Genomic DNA, 12,167 nt, shown 5'->3' with positions numbered 1-12,167 from the left:
GAGATCAAATCCAGGTAGTAAAAAACACAGGGAACACTAGGAAAATTGCTGGAACGCTTAGCACAAAGGACAAAGACAAACTGGCACTGAAGGAGGGGAGAACACAGGTTAAATACATACAGGTGAGTGACTAATGAGGGACAGGTGAAACTAATCAGGGCAGGGCAGGTAATCATTAAGGTGGGAAACACACAGGGGCAGTAGACTCTCAGGTTTGATGCGCGCCACGTGGAAGGTGGGATGGACCCTAAGGGATCTGGGAAGCCGCAGTTGGACGGCTGTGGGGTTGACGACCTTGGAGATGAGGAATGGACCCATGAACTGTGAAGCCAATTTGCGAGACTCCACCCTGAGAGGCAGATCCTGGGTGGAGAGCCAGACTTTCTGCCCGGGTTGATAGATGGGTGCCTGGGTCCGTATCCGGTCCGCCGTATTGTTGTATCGGGCCGAGGTACGGAGGAGAACTTGACAAGCCCGTTCCCAGACCCGCCTGCACCGTCGGACTAAGGCGTGAGCAGAAGGCACTGCCACTTCAGGCTCCAGGGCCAGAAACGGGAGGTTGATAGCCATAGCCACACTGGAAGGGAGACAAACCAGAGGCAGAAGAACTGAAGAACCCTTGGAGGAGGGTAACTTGGGCAGAGGGATAAAACGGACCATCTTGGAAAAACAATCCACAACAGTAAGGATAGTGGTGTTACCTTCTGTGGAAGGCAGACCAGAGACAAAATCCAGGGAGATGTCAGACCAGGGACGATGAGGCACAGGTAAGGGATGTAACAGACCTGCAGACGGCTTATTACGAGCACAGGTAGAACATGAACCCACATATTCCCCCAATTCCTGTTCCATGTTAGGCCACCAGAAGCTTTGCCTGATGATTGCCTTTGCCCAGTGGATCACCTGAGAGCAGAGAGCAGGAGGCACAAACAGTCGGTTTTGCGGAATTGTCTGGAACAGAAATGTTACTGAGGACCTGTTTTTCCCGTCTCTCAATTCCCCATGTAACCGCTCCTAACACACAGGTAGGCGGAATAATGGTAGGAACCCGGGGAAGAGATTCGGGGCAATATGACAGGGTGAAATTGAATCTGGTAAAGAACAGAGCCCACCTGGCTTGCCTGGCGTTCAGTCTCTTGGCTATCCGGATGTATTCGAGGTTCTTGTGATCAGTATATACCAGAAAGGGATGCTCAGCCCCCTCCAACCAGTGCCTCCACTCCTCCAGTGCCACTTTGACCGCCAGTAACTCGCGATTTCCCATGTCCTCACGTTCTGCTGGAGACAATTTGCATGAGTGGAAGGTGCAGGGATGAAGTTTGTTGTCTTCTGCTGACCGCTGAGATAAGACGGCTCCGATACCCAGATCCGAAACATCCACCTTGACCAGGGTCTGGAAGGGTGAGGATTAGGGCCGACGTGAAGCACTCCTTGAGCCGAGAGAAGGCCTTGTCAGCCTGAGGAGACCACGGGAAGGTAACACTGGGAGAGGTTAGAGCATGCACGGGGGCCAACACTGTACTGAAGTTACATATAAACTGTTTATAGAAATTAGCGAACTGTAGCAAACTGTTGTTCTTGCTCACGGCAAGTGGGTCTAGACCAATTGGCGACCGCTCTGACCTTTTCTGGGTCAATGTGAATGTTATTTTGGGACACTATGACGCCTAGAAAGGCAACAGAGAAGACATGGAACTCTCATTTCTCAGCCCTGATGAAGGGCTGATGGTCGAGGAGGCGAGACAGGACCGGGTGAACATGTTGGATGTGGGTAGCTTTGGGGGGAATATGAGGATGTCATCCAGATGAACGAAGACAAATTTGTCCAGCATGTCTCGAAGAACATCATTCACCAGGGCCTGAAACACAGCTGGGGTGTTAGTTAGTCCAAAAGGCATCACCAGATATTCATAGTGTCCAGTGGGAGTGTTAAATGCAGTTTTTCACTCATCCCCCTTCCTTATTCTTACCAGATGACAGGAATGGCGAAGATCCAATTTGGTGAACACATTAGCACCCTGGAGCATGTGGGTACCTGTTCTTGATGGTGATGTCATTGAGACCACGGTAGTCAATGCAGGGTCGCAAAGACTTATTCTTTCCCACACAGAAAAAACCCACTCCGGCAGGAGAGGATGATGGACGAATAATCCCTGCAGCGAGGGAGGAGTCGATGTAGGTCTCCATAGCCTCCTTCTCATGAGCCGCCAACGAGTAGAGATGTCCCCTGGGTGGCGCTGTCCCAGAAAGCAGCTTGATGGTGCAATCATAGGGACGGTGTGGAGGCAGGAAGTGGCTCAGGCCTTATTAAAAACCTCTTTAAGGTCCTGGTAACAGGCAGGAACTCCAGAAAGGTCAGGAAAGTAAGAGTCTGGAGAGCCACCTCCCCCCTCCTGTGGAGCCTGAACCAATCCAGCACCAGCTAGAACCAATGGAGTAGTGGGAGACTGAGGAGCTGCTTTGTAGGAGACAGAGGAAAAACAGGTGAGTAAACGTCCCTCTCCCCACCCCAAAATCTCACCTGAGGACCAGTTGATATATGGATTGTGCTGAATCAACCATGGGAGCCCCAGGATGAGAGGATGCTGAGGTGAGTGGAAAAGGTGGAGAGAAAGGAGTTCACTATGTAGTAGTAAATACACCTGCCCTCCCACAGCTGTCGCTCCTTCACTGTCAGTTTAGCCCTTCCCAGGTGCATGAGGAACTTGAACAGGAGGACGGTGAGCCGAGACAGAGGAAGATGACCAGCGCCCCCTCTGGGCGGGAGGAGAACATGGCGGTCTCACTTTCTCTTTCACTTGTTCATGGAGTCTATTGTCAATATTAATTGCCGAAGCAATGAACGAGTCGAGGTCAGAGGGACTCTCGAGAGGGAATGAAGGAGTGTTCCATCCACTGTTGATGCTCAGAGTGCGGAACTCTATGGCATAATCCGCCACTCTGCGCTTACCCGGCCTGCAGTAGTATGGTCAAAAATCACTAGGAAAATCGCTGGAACGCTTATCTCAAAGGACAAAGAGGAACTGGCACAGAAGGAGGGGAGAACACGATTAAATACATACAGGTGAGAGACTAATGAGGGACAGATGAAACTAATCAGGGCGGGGCAGGTAATCACGAAGGCAGGAAACACACAGGGGCAGGAAGTGAAGTGTCTGAAAGGAGAGGAGAGGTAAGTACTACAAAATAAAACAGGTAATGTGCCACACAAAACATGAAAACATGAACAAATAAGACAAACCAGTACCCATTCATAATCCTTATACTGTTGTAATACGAACATAGAACATATTACGACTTTCTCATTCTTACTGGTACATGGTATCCAGTGACCTCACGTAATTGTAAGCATTGCTTCGCCCATCACTGCACACATAAAAGGACCTGAGTGTTGTTGAAAGAGAGAAACACATGGTTGAAGTCTCCTGAGATGGCAATAAAAGCTTTGGGGTGTTGATTGTTTGTAGACTAGTAATGAGGGAGTGGGCAGTGTTCACTCGCTATGTCCGCGGCGGCTGACAGTGTGAATATATATATATATACATATTCAATTTCCCGGTTACAGATTCTTGGGGTTACACCACCTGTTGTGCACCAAGCACCGCGATACCCCCCTTTCTTCTTGACGCTCCATCAGAGGTCTCTGTCCTCCTGTACCATCTGAAAGCTGAGTGAAGCACTCAACGCATGGTAGTCCTGGTCAGTGTGGCGAGCTCGTCCATCGAATTTTGAAGGGACCTTACAATGATAAGCTCCTCACGATGAGCAGCCCTACATCCCCTTCGTCTCTGCCTCAGCTCCTCTGGAATTTGGGGCCACTCTGGGCGTAGTTGGGTCAGACTGGAGAGCGCCAATCTTGTCGTTGTGACTCCTTCCTTTTCTTTCTTTTTTTTTTTATAAATGAGAGACTGAAATTATTTTCCTCTCAATACTACCATTCCTGTTTCCTATAGAAGAGTTGGTGATGACTTTCAGCATCAGAATCAGAATCAGAAATACTTTATTGATCCCCGGGGGGAAGGACGCGCAAAAAAACACGCACACACATCATGCTCGGTACATGAGTGGTCAACTATCAAAACCACCAGTCGACCCTCTGCGCTGTTGTAGACTTATCGTTCATCTGTGGTTTCAGCACGGTGCAGTAATTAAGCAGTGGGGCGATGTGGGTAGTTGTTGTTGACAAGTCATAGTTGCCATGCGTGAACTGCGCAGTGTGGGGCGCTAAAGTAGCAAACATGCAGCAAGAGCAAGAGGCAGAAAGAAACACATTTGCGCATACCAATGCTCGACTATACTTTATATACTTTACCAGAGGAGAGGAAACCCCCCCCCCTGGGTGATCCAATCACAAGTGGACAGCCCCAAGCATGTCTGTTCACACCTGGCATCAACATGCGTTTCCACATGCGTCTCCAGTGACCACCTGTGATCGGATCTCACTTCCTCGCTCCATATGCAAATAAACACGCACGTCATTTCCGTTTTGAAAAGACCAAATACGTTAAAATTTACTGTTCATCAGACCACAAATGAGACAAGAATTAGGTTGGAAAAACAATAGTTGCTGCTGGAGTGGAGTGTAGCTGGGGAACTTAATCAAGTTTCCTGACGGACAGATAGCATCTTGTTGCTAAAGTAACCGCTAACTGTAACGGCGTGTTTCGTGTGTACTAGACTACTGTGTGCTGCAGTAGTTTCACAAGTTATAGCCAACGTTTATCTTGTATTTCAAACTGTTTCAAGCATAAGCATAGTGCATCACAATAGCTCTTGAGATGGCCTTCTAACAGCCAAAGGTGGACATAACTTTGGTTGCTGTTGAAAATAGATTTGTTTGAGCAGTCATTTTCTACGTTATGCCATGTTAAATAAACAGAATTCAAGGTATTTAAGGTGCCTGAAAGAAAGCAGTCCCGTTGTTACTGCAGTCAAACAGTATACAGGTTGCTCCCGCCTACATCAGTTAACCCTTTACTGGTTATATTTGAGACTTTTTTTTAGTTTTACAGAATTGATCATTGTTAACCCCTAACCCTAACCCTAACCCCTAAACAGGCCACGCCCCCTGTTTTGGCTGCAGACGACACCCCTGTGACATCGACAGATCACATGCCCGGGTCATGCCAGCTCACCAAGCAACAGGTGGCTTGGTTGCACGCAAACATTTTTATAATTTATTTTTTATTCAGTTAAATAATTGTACAACTCAACCTCAATAACAAGTGTTGGCGACTCGACATCATGCCTGCCTGGTCACTGGCCGCATGCACTCCAATTAAGTGGGTTTCTCCACAAATGTTCTCCACAGAAATTCACAAATGCCCCTTTCTTTGAACAGTGGTCCATTGTGTGACTTTAAAGGGAGAACCTTCAAAATATATGGTCATTTCTCCAAAGTCAGGCTGCTTTACTTGCACGACCGTCACAAACATTACATTTATTTAGCTGACGTTTTTATCCAAAGCGACTTACAATAAGTGCATTCAACCATGTGGATACAAACCCAAATAATTCCATGAATCATGCACATACACCAACTTCATTAAATATGCTGAACTGCTTCAAGTGCTACATGTAGAAACAATAAGAGATAGAGAGCCACTGGTTACTGGAAAGCAGCTCGTCTATTTTCAATTTCAATCGGAACCACATAGGTGCGTGCATGCAAAATCAGATCCTGCAGCACGCAACCTACAGGTGACTTGCATTTGAATACTCAAAGACCATTTGTTAGTGTTGCCATGACGATATGTAGATCTTCATATTTTTGGCAGTCACAGCAGATAGTCTGAGCCAGCATCAGCATAGAGAACAAGATGGAACAATCAAAAGAAAATCAAACAGCCAAGATGATGGGAGAGATGACTCCGTTTGGTGAGAATAAGATCCTGTGAATTCCTTCTCACAGCGTCACTGAATTCACCACATGGGGCTAGACATCGCCCTTTCTGTGTTATCACGTTTGGCTCAGGAGACATGATACAAAATACACAATTCGGTTATGGTGGAAGGTCAAATGGCCGCCATGGGTAACACAAGCCATTTTTTGGAATGACTCCATTTCTGAAAATGTTCAAGGCCACAAACTGTGCAAGTGTACCAAGTTTAATGCTTTTATGAAGAAGTGAACATATCACCTCAAATTTGGCACATTGTGTTTTCTTGCTTTTGCTCTCCTGTGCATATTGTAACATTACGGTAAAAATGTTTCCGTTAAAGGATGCCTGCTCATGAGTGCAAAATACGGCCACAGGGTGTTGGTACACTTGCACAGGGGCTAACTCATTCACACCCACGGGGCAATTTAGAGCCGCAAGTTAACCTAGCCTGCATGTTTGTGGAATGTTGCCTAACAACCGAGAGAACACAGCCACACGTGTCATCTTCGACCTCAAGACTTATAGATATTTCTTTGCAGAAGTCAGCAATAACCAAGAAAAGTTAGCTGCCAATCAGAATGAGCTTTATTGGCCAAGTGCGCGTAGGAACAAGGACCAAGGAAAGGTGAAAAGATGGGTGTATTGTTGCTGAAGGTATTTCAGTGTAATAAACCAGTGAATATCTGTAAACTAATGGTGTTTTTTGTTTGGAAGTGATTGTGATACTTTGACAAAAAAAAAAATACAAATCTTAACTTAAGGTCCATTTGGACCCTGGATGTAAAATGAAGCATCTTGGACCTTGGACAGATGCTTAACTTTATAGTACGTAACCTGGTTGATTTATGAAAGTTCATGAAAGTTTTATGACAGATGAACAGAGCCAGTTTTTGAAACCCAGATCATATCAATTCACATGTTTATATAGTTTCTTCGTCCGTGTGGTCTCGAGATCCGAGTGTGACTTGCAGACGCGTTTGCTGTCATCTGTGGGGTGACCTGCCCCCCCCAGGGAATTATTCCTCACACAATAACACCAACTCTGGACTGAAGGCCTACAGGATGAACTGGCCTTGAGAAATAAAGAAAAAAAAAGACTCACACAAGCACACGCAACGTTTGGCTTTTCATTCATTCGCTACCTTTAGTCAGTAAAATGTGATAACTCAGACTTTTACAACTCCTGTTTGTTTACATTGAACTCATTGAGAATGAGTCAAAGGATTTTTTCTTGAGATGAAGCAATGTGCAGATACATTAAAGCGGCCTTTTCCCTCTGAGTTTCCTTGGAATGTTTCTGTGAGGGTAATGGCCTAAAACCTGTGAGACCAGCAGACAGCCCAGGTTTACCAGAGCAATACGCCAAAAGGCCGTTTTGTGTGTCTCATTTTGACAGAGCTGTAATATATCACCCTGCTGTGTAATCTGTCTCCCCTGTCCACTCTAATTGTGTCTCCGGTGGCTGGAGATCACAGCCCTGCCAGGACCTTGACCTCGCCAGCTGGCTGGAGACATTGTCCCCCCCCCCCGCGGGGTACGACGGAGGACCCAGGGCCACTGTCACACCGCAGAGGTTTGCACAGCCAGAGTATTGGAAGCATGAACGATTAATTCAATCAGAGGCACCCGTCAGATTTCCTCGGATTAAAAATAGAAATATTAATTCCAGGCTCATGCAATGTAAATTCGAATTAATTAAAACTGTATATCATTCAGCAAATAATTGGATCTCAATCATCTGTGTAATAAGAGGCGTTTGATTAATCTGCTGAAAAAAAAACATCCGAAAGTGATCAGACCTGTTTTTTTCCCTTCTCTCTGTCTGAGTAGATGGAGTGCTCTCAGCATTGAATAAATGCCTGTGAAGTGGGAAGGAACCCAAGCACATGTTTTGGATATAGAGATGAGCGAGATACGGCTGTGAATGGATTTTTATCCCCATCCAGGCTGTGTCAGTAGAGCAAGGGAGCGTGAGCAGAGATAATTTGTATCCAGGACTTGAAGGCTTACTGTGGAGAGAAGGAAAAGCCTGTAAGACTCAAGGGCCTCTCCGTAGCTGAGGAAGGAGTGAGGAGGCGATGCTTGACCTTAGCTGAGGGGGGGGGGGGGGGGCGAGCCCCCGGGGGTCATCAGTCATTCCTCTGATTTCTTCCATTTGGAAGAACATCGCAGCGAGGCAAGATGATCCCGCCATGCAGCAGGGACCAAACAAACGCAAACATGACACTGAGACGAGAGGCTTGCTGTCGCTGTCTCACACCGTGGTTTTCTTCCTCCGGCCTTGTTTGTCTTTTCTCTGGTCTGTACCAGAGTCTGATTTGAGATTTCTTTTTTTATAAAGATGTCTTACTGCCCAGGCATCACATAAGGTTAAGACAGGCACCTAATTGCCTGATGAAGGACAGACTCCTTCATGAATAGAGCGCTGCAGGGGTGACGTTATCTGTAGGCCAACCCGGAAGTTAGCATCTCCTGGTTCCCTCCACTAAAAGCCAATGGGATTGTTCCATGGGATTTTTGGATTATTGCAGCTCTGTGGCAAAACAAAAGTTTATGATACGTACACGTTTTGTTCAGCAAGATAATCTTCACTAATGAACACCACTTTTATGATTTTTGAAGCGTAAATGGAATTTGCCAGAAGTAAAAACCTAACGTTGGGTTATAAAGGAACTACAGCACGGTCGCATTACTTCAACGTCACCACCACTAAGCTTCACTTTTAAAGAGAATATAGATACATATATAGACAGATAGATATAGAATATAAACACTTTCCGTGTTCGGCATGAAGACGTTTAATGTCCGCGTCAACCTCTGTAGTCTCATTTAGCCGCTTGTTAGCAGCCGCCTTTTTTAAGACAACTAACGCATTTTATGTTGTAGAACAAAACGTTGAAGTCTCTTAAGCTTGTGTGTAACCACAGACCTTATTTCAGGCATCTGACCAGGGAACTGGAAGTGTAAAAATGCTGACTCCTTTCCCAGGATTTCTGCAGCACTCCATATACATGTAGATACCTGAATCCGTAGTCTGAGAGTATTTGAAAAAGTACTTTTAGCAGCTCCTTGTTCTGTGAAAATGTAGTCTGGCTCACAGAATGTCGGCTGTTGGGATAAGTCAGAATTCTCCTCCCCTACCGCTATCTGCGTGTTACCGCCTTGCAACGGCACCATCACTGCATCCTGGGCTTAGCACCGCCCAAGACGATTGTGATTGGTTTAAAGACATGCAAACAAGCCAGAGCCCTTTTTCCCCCCTTCCCAGAATGATAATGGGTTTAGCCAGACCTTTCTTCGTGTGGAGTGTGGAGATCGGGCTATGCGAGACTAGTGAAAATTTAACCTCTTGAACCTCGCTTCCACCCCTTTTGGCTAGTTGGTGCAAACTCATGCTATACAGCCCCACATTCTTTGAACTTTAACTTTAATTATAGTGAAGATTCTAAAGTTTCCAAAGATACCTAACATGCATGCTGAATTTTATGGAAATGTGTATAAAATGATGCAAAGGACATCTAGAATATTTCCATTTGATGATATGGTGCAGCCATAAAATCATGTCAAGTCTTGGGTTTGAATATTTTACTCAGGGTAAGGATCATGTAGCTTCAATGTAGAGCTGGGAAAAAGCTGATAAAGAATACTGTCAGACAGGGTAGGATAATAGGATTTTAATAACCCTAAAGGTACATAAGGGGATAAAAAAGGAAAACTATTTGCATCTCATGTATTTGACCGGTTAGATCCTGTGTGGGAATCTTATGTTAATCTTCATATTCATCGTGAATCTTCTTTAAATGTTGGTGTTGCTGTTCAGAGGCAAGTCCAGTTGTTTGGTTAGTATAGATTATTTCTTTCTTAATTTTAGCACCCATCTCCTGGTTCCACCTTGGGTCCTATTTTATTGCGCTTACATATGGTTCCATCGGGTTCTCCCACCATCGTTATGCTGATGATACGCAGCTGTACTTCTGCTGAAACCTGCCGATCCTCTGACTTTTCATCTGACGCCATCATCAGATCAAAATTTGAATTTGTCCAAGACTTTGGTTTTTGATCAAATACCTGCAGAACCCATGTCACTCCCATCAGCCTCAGCCGTGCTACGCTTTTTTTGACAAACGCTAACATGTCAAATTAAGACGGCCAGTATGGTTATCGTCATACCCTCTTAACGTCAGAATGTTAGCATTGTCACACTGACAACATTAGCATTTAGTTCCACGCACCGCTGTGCCTCAGTGCAGCCTCGCAGAGCTGCTAACGTATGCCGTAGACTCCACGGACTCAAAAACTGGCAGAGCGATAGGGTGCTATTCATTGGGAATGGAACCTGGCATTGCAGCCCAACGGCGTCCACTGAGTGAGAGATTTAAAAGGCACCCCGCAGCACTACAGGGGGAAGTTGAGAACAGCTCAACTGTATGCACATTTACTCTGACGCAGAGACTAAAAGAGACTGAGGTCTGAGGGTGAATGTGCATTTACCATTGTTGCCTGTTGACTGTGGAATAATTTGCTCCTCACTATTACATCTTTTCCCTCCGCTAATATCTTTGAATTGATGATTGTATTCGTCATGTCACTGTAAAGCATTTCAACGTGCTCTATAAATTATATACACTTCAGTAGGACTCTTGAAGAATAAGATATAATCTACACAGGTAGATTGTGTTTGCAAACTGGCGGTGGTGGTGGCGGGGGAGGGATGCATCTGCCTTGGACTCCTCAGCCAACCCCCCCGACACAAACATCACATCAGCACCAATTCCTGTTAGTTCACTGTGGGCCAGATCTGGAATGATTACTGTGGCTGGCACGTGGATGGGTGAGCCTAGCCAGTGGGGCGGCGCTGAGCCTCAGCTGCTCCTGTAATTTGCAATGACACCTCATTTTAGGAGCTTTCGCCTCCCAAGCCACAGTGGGAGCAGGCCTCTGAGAAACTTAATCTAATCACTGAAGGACGGAGAGACATTACCCTCTGTTTTCCTCCGCAAGATGTCCATTCCCTGATGTGAAATGAGATGAAGAATAACACAATCTAAGGGTTTGCTCGCATGTAGCTGTGACTGTGATTGTGCAACGTTTTTTTTTGTTTTTTTTTGTCGTTGCAGATTTATGATGCACATGTAATCTGGAAAAACATTGTAACTGCTGCTTACGAAGCCCTCACTGAACGGTTATCGCATGAGATAAAACTGTGTGTGGTTCAGCTGAGTTTATTTTCTCTCTCACACCTACATGTATACAGACCCAAAATCTAATTATGAGGCCAGAGCAGACAATAAAAGTGAGAGTGTGATAACAAGGCAAACAAGAGGCAGAACGTTTGAATATATCTCAGCAGAAACAAAGGGAAAGTTCAATATTGTGTTTGTTAATCAAGAGCTCAAGGCTTTCCTCTGGTCCCCCAACTTCACAGGAACAAGTCCCCAACGCCCCACACAAATCATCAGAAAAAAGGAAATTAAGGAAAGAAAATACTGAAAAGAGTTGCTCAGGCTGTGGAGGTTTAGTGAGCCAAAGAAGACTCCAATTAAGGAATGCAATAAATTCTGATGACCTTGGGCTCTAAAAAGCTGCAGCAGTACAATTTCCTGAGAGGTCGAACTCTGTGAATCAAATCAGGGCTACTGAAAAAAAAGCAAAAACAAACCAAGGACTCTCACTTGACCTTGACACATTCGACAACACCTCCAAAAATACTGTTGTTGCCTGCAGCGCCACTCTGTTTCTCACTCTGTTTCAGCTCTTCTTAGAAATAATGAGTCAGACTCATAAACACAGACGTGTGAATGAGCCCTGGCTGCATACAGGCCCTTTCTAAAATGATTATTAGGATTGGCAGCGGAGGACAGCAGGTGTTGTTGCTCTATAGTGTATTTACAGAGGAATTAAGCTGTAATGTCAGAGGCTGCTTTGTCGAATGACTCTTTCTTTTGTCGAGGTGGGAGCGGGAGGCAGACAGTGTGTGTTTGCGGAAGACCAAACCATCTGGCTTCCAGCACAAGAAAAAGATGTCTTTTTCCCTGTGGTAATATCGGAACCAAATGGAACCCAAATGAAATGGTGATGTGGTTAGTTGGGTTATAATTAGTAAAGCAGCAGGGTTCAGTGATCTGCTGTTGTTAGCAAGATGTCAGGGGGAAAGGATTTACCATTATAGCCAAAGTTATAGTACTCAAATGCTGTTGAATGTCAGTTCATATTTGACACCAGTTTCCATTGGCTCTGATGCTTTTTCATTCGGATTTTTGATATTCCCTACAATGAAAGGAATTT

This window comes from Enoplosus armatus, chromosome 9 (genome assembly GCF_043641665.1).
Source record: "Enoplosus armatus isolate fEnoArm2 chromosome 9, fEnoArm2.hap1, whole genome shotgun sequence".
NCBI lineage: Eukaryota > Metazoa > Chordata > Actinopteri > Centrarchiformes > Enoplosidae > Enoplosus > Enoplosus armatus.
This window is presented reverse-complemented; position numbering follows the sequence as displayed.